Source organism: Triticum urartu, chromosome 3 (genome assembly GCF_003073215.2).
Source record: "Triticum urartu cultivar G1812 chromosome 3, Tu2.1, whole genome shotgun sequence".
NCBI lineage: Eukaryota > Viridiplantae > Streptophyta > Magnoliopsida > Poales > Poaceae > Triticum > Triticum urartu.
The window spans coordinates 150,336,616-150,346,615 of NC_053024.1; the positions used below are offsets into that span (position 1 = coordinate 150,336,616).

Below are 10,000 nucleotides of genomic sequence, written 5' to 3' on the forward strand. Positions count from 1 at the left end.
GTGCTGCATGGCTGTCGTCAGCTCGTGTCGTGAGATGTTTGGTCAAGTCCTATAACGAGCGAAACCCTCGTTTTGTGTTGCTGAGACATGCGCCTAAGGAGAAATTGCCACCGAGTGACGTGCCAGCGCTACTACTTGATTGAGTGCCAGCACGTAGCTGTGCTTTCAGCAAGAATTTCACCATTGGGAGCCGGTGCCTTTCGAAGCACTTTCACGTGTGAACCGAAGTCGTCTTGCCCAAGACCCACGGAGACCTACCTATAGTGACGTCAAAGTACCAGTGAGCATGGAGGTTTGGTTGAAATTGGTTACGACGACGTCGAGTTGGCCGCGGAGGAAGACTCGGCATGAAGGCCAGAAAATGGTGTGGAACGTAGTGGTAATAGTACGCGCCCCGCTCCGAAACAAAGAAAAAGGTGCGTGCCGCACTCACGAGGGACTGCCAGTGAGATACTGGAGGAAGGTGGGGATGACGTCAAGTCCGCATGGCCCTTATGGGCTGGGCCACACACGTGCTACAATGGCAATGACAATGGGAAGCAAGGCTGTAAGGCGGAGCGAATCCGGAAAGATTGCCTCAGTTCGGATTGTTCTCTGCAACTCGGGAACATGAAGTTGAAATCGCTAGTAATCGCGGATCAGCATGCCGCGGTGAATATGTACCCGGGCCCTGTACACACCGCCCGTCACACCCTGGGAATTGGTTTCGCCCGAAGCATCGGACCAATGATCACCCATGACTTCTGTGTACCACTAGTGCCACAAAGGCCTTTGGTGGTCTTATTGGCGCATACCACGGTGGGGTCTTCGACTGGGGTGAAGTCGTAACAAGGTAGCCGTAGGGGAACCTGTGGCTGGATTGAATCCTTCGCGATGGAAATGCCCTCGCCTACTTGACTAAACTAAGGACCTCAACGGTATAAACATGTAGATTTTCTACTTTTCCATTTTCCTTCTTGTTTATCAATCACCAATCAAGACAAACCGGGCACTACGGTGAGACGTGAAAACACCCGATCCCATTCCGACCTCGATATATATGTGGAATCGTCTTGCGCCATATGTACTGAAATTGTTCGGGAGACATGGTCAAAGCCCGGAGAAAGAGCAAGAAAACGGATGCGCTAACGCGCAACGGCTTTCGCGCTAGTTGCTCAAAAAATCGTATAAAAATCAAGCAAGAAAACTAAAGAAAGCGTTAGCGCATTGGACTCGAAATCCAAATTGTGCTAGCTGACAAAGAAAAAACAGAATATAACAGAGAAATATTGGTTCTGACTGGTTGGTAAAAGGACTCTAAATCCTTTGAGTGGTTCAATTCCACAACAGAACAAAGAATGAAATGAATGAATGAAAGCTATGACCATGCCTCCAGTAGGAAGATCGAGGAACCGGTGCTGGCGCTCCTGGTTCATGGGATCCTAACCGCGATGGGGAGATTAGATATTATTCTTTCGTAAGTCCATCCAAAGGAGATAGGTTGAGGAGAAAGAAAGGAGAAAACTAAAGAGAAAGATGGACAGTAGATTGATAGTATCCGAATCAAATAAGAAAAAAACGTAGCTATTTCATCAAATCCCGATTGTGTGGGTGTGAAGTGGAAAAATCCCGTTCTTGCTGGCAGCGGGCATAGGAATGAAAATCCTCTTTCGCCGGGCCTTTTGGACTCGAAATCCAAACGGAGAGAGTGGTTCGAATCCACCTCAGAACGAACAATGAAAAAGGCGTCGAGCGGGTGCAAGCTCGAGGAGCTAGGAAGGATGGAAGAAAGCTTGACCGTTTTTTCACTGAACTACTCGAACTTTTTGTTCGAAAAAGCGGAAATAGCTCAGTTCGAGAGAGGGTTGAGCTTCATCGGTTAGTGTGCACCAAAGGATGAGGTTTCTTTCCCGTCCTACAAATTGAAACCGTTCTAGCTTGATACTGCGATATCGTCAAATCATCCAACGGAGCATGGAAACCATTTCGGTGGCGGTAATGGCCTCCAGTAGTTTTCTATGGAACCATACCACTATGGTCATCTATATGATTAGACCATGCCGCTTCACTAGACTTTCCTGAACCATCCATTTGATCCCCACGGTCGTGACACCACTTTCTAAACAAAAATTTCCAAAATCCAATGCGGAACCAAGCAGTAAGAGAAATTCATCATGGTAATTATTAGTAGAAAACCAAAGTGGAACGGAGAGAACGGAGAGTCAGTTACAATGAAAAAATTGTTGAGGAATCATGTTGAAAGAACAACATTCTGTGTCATAAATATCGTATATAGAGATTTTTCATGTATCGACGCTTTTGATTCAATTATGAAAGTACGCTGTACTGGACTTGCACCCCTAGTTACGCAGAAGTGCAAGCACAGAAGCGGATGACCGGACCTTACCAACATACTCAAAAAAGTATTCTATACTGGGGTCTGTGCTCTTGACAAGCAGTGTTTCCAGTCTAGCTGTGTCAAATCGGGTGTGAAGTGTCCTTCTAGGTTCTGGCTGGTAGAGCAGAGGACTGAAAATCCTCTTTAGTTTCACGCATGGGACTCTAAATCCCAATTGCGCTAGCTCTGTGGTTCGATTCCACAACAGAACGAACAATGAATGAATGTGGGCGGTCAACCAGGTAAGCCTGTGCCCAGGAAAGAAAGGACTAGGGAGGGATTGAGAGAAGCTTTCACAGTGGAAAATGAAAAAAAGCATATCGTTCTTAGAAATTGTGGAATTTGACTTAGTTAGAGCTATGGTTTAGCATCAAGAGGGAAGTTTTGTAAAAGCAACAGGAAGAATTGCTCAGGTACCCGTGAGCGTATATAACTTGGGTCGTGTTATAAATGCTCTGGCTAAACCTATTGATGGGAGAGGCGAAATTGTAGCTTCCGAATCTCGCTTAATTGAATCTCCTGCTCCAAGTAGAATTTCCAGGCGTTCCGTATACGAACCTCTTCAAACAGGGCTTATTGCTATCGATTCGATGATCCCTATAGGGCGCGGTCAGCGAGAGTTCATTATTGGGGACAGACAGACTGGCAAAACAGCAGTAGCCACAGATACAATTCTCAAGAAAAAAGGGCAAGATGTAAGAAGAACGAGAGCGAGCCTTCACGAAAGAAAATGCAAGTGAAAGAGAATTGTCAAAAATTCCTAAAAGCGGTGGTTCTTTTCTTTATGGATCGGGTAGATCCATATGTTCTAAGGGGGAGACGAGGTGTAGCGCAGTCTGGTCAGCGCATCTGTTTTGGGTACAGAGGGCCATAGGTTCGAATCCTGTCACCTTGATGTGGTATTCACACAATGGGGCCGAAGTGCAAAGCCCCGTAGCCTATCCGCGGTCGGGAAGGCAGGCGAAAAGCGCGCACAAAAGAAAAAGAAAGCTAAAAAGCTTATTTTGCAATCCATTATCTTTGGTATTCTTCTCTATTTAGATCATATTATATAGCTATTTCACAGGTTTTATTTACATACCTCAGTCATGTTATTTGTCTAGCCTTCAATCAGAATAGCCTCTCCACCGGTTCCGAAGATTCTTTCGGCATCAATGTGCTTTTGGAATCTTCCTATGAAACAAATAACATTCTGGAACAGTTTAGGACAGAACAGGCCTCAGTAAGTGGTCTTAGCAGCGCCCGTCCTGGATTGTAACATATCGCTAAACGTGTGTCTGATATTGCAAAGTGAGTTTGTGGTGTATGTTAACTTAGGTGCGTTTTTCGCCCTTAAGTAAATATGATTTTTAGCAGCGCCGATATATTAGCTCAAAAAAAAAAAGCAGCGCCGATATACTATATACAATCCAAAGTTCCCAAACGAGAAGCTATGCGACACGTGAATTGTTTGGTCCGTAGCTACAAGTCGACATTAGTGATGGGCCCCTCGAACCAGAACCTCGCGCTGACCACCCACGCGCCGACGCTGAGCAGCAACACGCCGCCGACGGCCACCGGCGTGTAGTTGAAGTTGTCCTTGGCCACCGGGTACGCCACCGGCAGCGAGAAGAGCACGGTGAGGAAGGCCACCCAGAGGACGGCGGCCCAGCCGACGGCGACCCCGTATCTCCCGAGGTGGAACGGCCCCGGCACGAACGACCTCCTCGCCGTCGTCACCCGGAAGAAGATGGGCAGCGCGTAGGCGATGTACTGCCCCAGCGTCGCGATCGACACCATCGCCTGGAACGCCACCTGACTCCCCAGCGACTGCACGCACACACGTACCAAAATCAGCTGTAAAAATCATGGTCGGGTGTCTGGAGATTCATGGCGGAGATCGACGTTGCACGCACCGTGAGGGCCATGACGAAGGCGACGACGACGGAGAGCCAGACGACGTTGAGGGGCACCTCGTTCTTGCTCACACGGAGCCACACCCGCGAGAGCGGCATCGCCCTGTCCCTCGAGAAGGCGTACCCCATCCTCGAGTTGCTGGCGATGCACATGGCGCCGGCGAAGAAGATGCCGACGGCGACGACCCCGACGCAGACCAGCCCCCCCGCGCCCCTGCCGTACCTCCTGTCGAAGGCGTCGTATAGGGCCTGGGCGACGGCGTAGCCGCCGGCGTCGTTGTCTGGGCTGAGCAGGTACGGTATGTCCGTCACGATCGACGTCAGCGCCACCAGGAAGATCCACCCGAACGTGGTCGAGAGGGCCACCGAGCTGATGATCCCCATCGGCCCGCTCCAGTCCGCGTTCTTCGTCTCTTCAATCTGCCATGGTCGATCTTTAGATCTTCACGAAACTCCATGGAAATCTAGCTAGGATGAGCAGCAGCGTACCATGTGAGCGGACGCGTCGTAGCCGAGCAGAGAGTACTGGCTGGTGAGGAGGCCGAGGGCGAGAATGTAGGCCTTGCCATGGATGCCCATGCCGTTGTCGTCGTTGAAGTGCGTGAAGATGAACTTGGCGCTGGCCCTCTCCTTGGCCACCGCCGGGATGAGGATCACCAGCGTGAATGCGCCCGCCGTGTTCCAGAACGCGCCGAGCTTGCCGCACCAGGACAGCCACCGGATGGGGAGGCTGTTGATGAGGCCGTGCAGGACGAGGAAGAAGCCGTGGATGGCCAGCACGACGTACTTGGAGGCCGTGTACCCGCCGCCGTTGGCCCCGCCGGTGCCCAGCAAGACGATCACCTGGACCAGCTGCGCCAGGGAGAAGTCCGTGCTCGTCGTAGCAGCCCACTAGGACAGTTATAACACCGTCAGCAACGTGTCAAAACAGGAGGTGATCACGATGTACAAATGCCAGCGGCGTACCTGTCCGACGATGTTGAACCAGCCGGTGACCCAGGAGGCGAGGGGCGCCCACTCCCTGCCGGCGAGCTTGGCGCTCCAGTAGTAGAGCCCGCCGGAGGTCGGGTACGCGGAGCAGATCTCCGCCATGGACAGCGCGACGCAGCCGTTGAAGGCCGCCACCACCAGCCACCCGAGCGTCATGGACGCCGGCCCGCCGTACCTCAGCCCGCTGTTGTAGGTGGTGGTGACGCCCGCCATGACGGAGATGATGGAGAAGGAGAAGGCGAAGTTGGACATGAGGCTGCGCACAGCCCAAGAAAAGCACCAGAATCAATCAATCCAACGGATAGAGCTGCGCGCAAACGCCGATGATACGATGGCGAAGCAGAGCAGAGCAGGCGTGCGACGTACGAGAGGCCGCGCTTGAGCTCCTGCTTGTAGCCGAGCCTGGTGCAGCCGCGCTCGGTCCGCGTCGTCGGTCGTGTCGCCGCCGCCGGCCACCCCCGCCGCACCGGAGCGTGACACGGCCATCGATCGTCTCTAGCTCTAGCTCCGCAGCCACTGCCCCTGCCTTGGTGGCTGCAGGTTGCCGTCCTGACTCTGTTGCCAGCGATGAGCTCCTCGTCAACATGGTCCGGATCATGTCATCAGAGATTCAGAGTCAAACACTTATCTTCTTTCTTTGAGAAACAAACAATGGCGCGCGGCCGGCGATATTTTTCCATGTGGCTGCGCTACGTGACAAGTGATCATAAATTATCTCCTTGCCGTCAACAATGGCGGGTCACCCGAAAGGGACCTCGCCCGAATGGTCCAAGCCGCGGACAGTTTCCACTAAGCCACTCGCTCACTCTCTTGTTGACTCCCTGCTCACCGGAGACCGAGGAGCTCACTCGCTGGCAAACAGAGTCAGGACGGCAACCTGCAGCCACCAAGGCAGGCAGTGGCTGCGGAGCTAGAGCTAGAGACGATCGATGGCCGTGTCACGCTCCGGTGCGGCGGGGGTGGCCGGCGGCGGCGACACGACCGACGACGCGGACCGAGCGCGGCTGCACCAGCTCGGCTACAAGCAGGAGCTCAAGCGCGGCCTCTCGTACGTCGCACGCCTGCTCTGCTCTGCTTCGCCATCGTATCATCGGCGTTTGCGCGCAGCTCTATCCGTTGGATTGATTGATTCTGGTGCTTTTCTTGGGCTGTGCGCAGCCTCATGTCCAACTTCGCCTTCTCCTTCTCCATCATCTCCGTCATGGCGGGCGTCACCACCACCTACAACAGCGGGCTGAGGTACGGCGGGCCGGCGTCCATGACGCTCGGGTGGCTGGTGGTGGCGGCCTTCAACGGCTGCGTCGCGCTGTCCATGGCGGAGATCTGCTCCGCGTACCCGACCTCCGGCGGGCTCTACTACTGGAGCGCCAAGCTCGCCGGCAGGGAGTGGGCGCCCCTCGCCTCCTGGGTCACCGGCTGGTTCAACATCGTCGGACAGGTACGCCGCTGGCATTTGTACATCGTGATCACCTCCTGTTTTGACACGTTGCTGACGGTGTTATAACTGTCCTAGTGGGCTGCTACGACGAGCACGGACTTCTCCCTGGCGCAGCTGGTCCAGGTGATCGTCTTGCTGGGCACCGGCGGGGCCAACGGCGGCGGGTACACGGCCTCCAAGTACGTCGTGCTGGCCATCCACGGCTTCTTCCTCGTCCTGCACGGCCTCATCAACAGCCTCCCCATCCGGTGGCTGTCCTGGTGCGGCAAGCTCGGCGCGTTCTGGAACACGGCGGGCGCATTCACGCTGGTGATCCTCATCCCGGCGGTGGCCAAGGAGAGGGCCAGCGCCAAGTTCATCTTCACGCACTTCAACGACGACAACGGCATGGGCATCCATGGCAAGGCCTACATTCTCGCCCTCGGCCTCCTCACCAGCCAGTACTCTCTGCTCGGCTACGACGCGTCCGCTCACATGGTACGCTGCTGCTCATCCTAGCTAGATTTCCATGGAGTTTCGTGAAGATCTAAAGATCGACCATGGCAGATTGAAGAGACGAAGAACGCGGACTGGAGCGGGCCGATGGGGATCATCAGCTCGGTGGCCCTCTCGACCACGTTCGGGTGGATCTTCCTGGTGGCGCTGACGTCGATCGTGACGGACATACCGTACCTGCTCAGCCCAGACAACGACGCCGGCGGCTACGCCGTCGCCCAGGCCCTATACGACGCCTTCGACAGGAGGTACGGCAGGGGCGCGGGGGGGCTGGTCTGCGTCGGTCGTCGCCGTCGGCATCTTCTTCGCCGGGCCCATGTGCATCGCCAGCAACTCGAGGATGGGGTACGCCTTCTCGAGGGACAGGGCGATGCCGCTCTCGCGGGTGTGGCTCCGTGTGAGCAAGAACGAGGTGCCCCTCAACGTCGTCTGGCTCTCCGTCGTCGTCGCCTTCGTCATGGCCCTCACGGTGCGTGCAACGTCGATCTCCGCCATGAATCTCCAGACACCCGACCATGATTTTTACAGCTGATTTTGGTACGTGTGTGCGTGCAGTCGCTGGGGAGTCAGGTGGCGTTCCAGGCGATGGTGTCGATCGCGACGCTGGGGCAGTACATCGCCTACGCGCTGCCCATCTTCTTCCGGGTGACGACGGCGAGGAGGTCGTTCGTGCCGGGGCCGTTCCACCTCGGGAGATACGGGGTCGCCGTCGGCTGGGCCGCCGTCCTCTGGGTGGCCTTCCTCACCGTGCTCTTCTCGCTGCCGGTGGCGTACCCGGTGGCCAAGGACAACTTCAACTACACGCCGGTGGCCGTCGGCGGCGTGTTGCTGCTCAGCGTCGGCGCGTGGGTGGTCAGCGCGAGGTTCTGGTTCGAGGGGCCCATCACTAATGTCGACTTGTAGCTACGGACCAAACAATTCACGTGTCGCATAGCTTCTCGTTTGGAACTTTGGATTGTATATAGTATATCGGCGCTGCTTTTTTTTTTTGAGCTAATATATCGGCGCTGCTAAAAATCATATTTACTTAAGGGCGAAAAACGCACCTAAGTTAACATACACCACAAACTCACTTTGCAATATCAGACACACGTTTAGCGATATGTTACAATCCAGGACGGGCGCTGCTAAGACCACTTACTGAGGCCTGTTCTGTCCTAAACTGTTCCAGAATGTTATTTGTTTCATAGGAAGATTCCAAAAGCACATTGATGCCGAAAGAATCTTCGGAACCGGTGGAGAGGCTATTCTGATTGAAGGCTAGACAAATAACATGACTGAGGTATGTAAATAAAACCTGTGAAATAGCTATATAATATGATCTAAATAGAGAAGAATACCAAAGATAATGGATTGCAAAATAAGCTTTTTAGCTTTCTTTTTCTTTTGTGCGCGCTTTTCGCCTGCCTTCCCGACCGCGGATAGGCTACGGGGCTTTGCACTTCGGCCCCATTGTGTGAATACCACATCAAGGTGACAGGATTCGAACCTATGGCCCTCTGTACCCAAAACAGATGCGCTGACCAGACTGCGCTACACCTCGTCTCCCCCTTAGAACATATGGATCTACCCGATCCATAAAGAAAAGAACCACCGCTTTTAGGAAATTTTGACAATTCTCTTTCACTTGCATTTTCTTTCGTGAAGGCTCGCTCTCGTTCTTCTTACATCTTGCCCTTTTTTCTTGAGAATTGTATCTGTGGCTACTGCTGTTTTGCCAGTCTGTCTGTCCCCAATAATGAACTCTCGCTGACCGCGCCCTATAGGGATCATCGAATCGATAGCAATAAGCCCTGTTTGAAGAGGTTCGTATACGGAACGCCTGGAAATTCTACTTGGAGCAGGAGATTCAATTAAGCGAGATTCGGAAGCTACAATTTCGCCTCTCCCATCAATAGGTTTAGCCAGAGCATTTATAACACGACCCAAGTTATATACGCTCACGGGTATCTGAGCAATTCTTCCTGTTGCTTTTACAAAACTTCCCTCTTGATGCTAAACCATAGCTCTAACTGAGTCAAATTCCACAATTTCTAAGAACGATATGCTTTTTTTCATTTTCCACTGTGAAAGCTTCTCTCAATCCCTCCCTAGTCCTTTCTTTCCTGGGCACAGGCTTACCTGGTTGACCGCCCACATTCATTCATTGTTCGTTCTGTTGTGGAATCGAACCACAGAGCTAGCGCAATTGGGATTTAGAGTCCCATGCGTGAAACTAAAGAGGATTTTCAGTCCTCTGCTCTACCAGCCAGAACCTAGAAGGACACTTCACACCCGATTTGACACAGCTAGACTGGAAACACTGCTTGTCAAGAGCACAGACCCCAGTATAGAATACTTTTTTGAGTATGTTGGTAAGGTCCGGTCATCCGCTTCTGTGCTTGCACTTCTGCGTAACTAGGGGTGCAAGTCCAGTACAGCGTACTTTCATAATTGAATCAAAAGCGTCGATACATGAAAAATCTCTATATACGATATTTATGACACAGAATGTTGTTCTTTCAACATGATTCCTCAACAATTTTTTCATTGTAACTGACTCTCCGTTCTCTCCGTTCCACTTTGGTTTTCTACTAATAATTACCATGATGAATTTCTCTTACTGCTTGGTTCCGCATTGGATTTTGGAAACTTTTGTTTAGAAAGTGGTGTCACGACCGTGGGGATCAAATGGATGGTTCAGGAAAGTCTAGTGAAGCGGCACGGTCTAATCATATAGATGACCATAGTGGTATGGTTCCATAGAAAACTACTGGAGGCCATTACCGCCACCGAAATGGTTTCCATGCTCCGTTGGATGATTTG

The 10,000-nt window shown here is 52.7% G+C and overlaps 2 non-coding genes and 2 pseudogenes across 2 annotated transcripts; 2 read left to right on the top strand and 2 right to left on the bottom strand.

The window, feature by feature from the left end:
• The first annotated feature begins 3,197 nt into the window (after window positions 1-3,197).
• Window positions 3,198-3,272, top strand: TRNAP-UGG. The gene has a single exon. It is a non-coding gene; the product is annotated as a tRNA-Pro (tRNA).
• Window positions 3,273-3,797: 525 nt separating this feature from the next.
• LOC125543369 lies at window positions 3,798-5,817 on the bottom strand (annotated as a pseudogene).
• Window positions 5,818-6,161: 344 nt separating this feature from the next.
• LOC125543370 lies at window positions 6,162-8,194 on the top strand (annotated as a pseudogene).
• Window positions 8,195-8,663: 469 nt separating this feature from the next.
• Window positions 8,664-8,738, bottom strand: TRNAP-UGG. The gene has a single exon. It is a non-coding gene; the product is annotated as a tRNA-Pro (tRNA).
• Window positions 8,739-10,000: the final 1,262 nt, after the last annotated feature.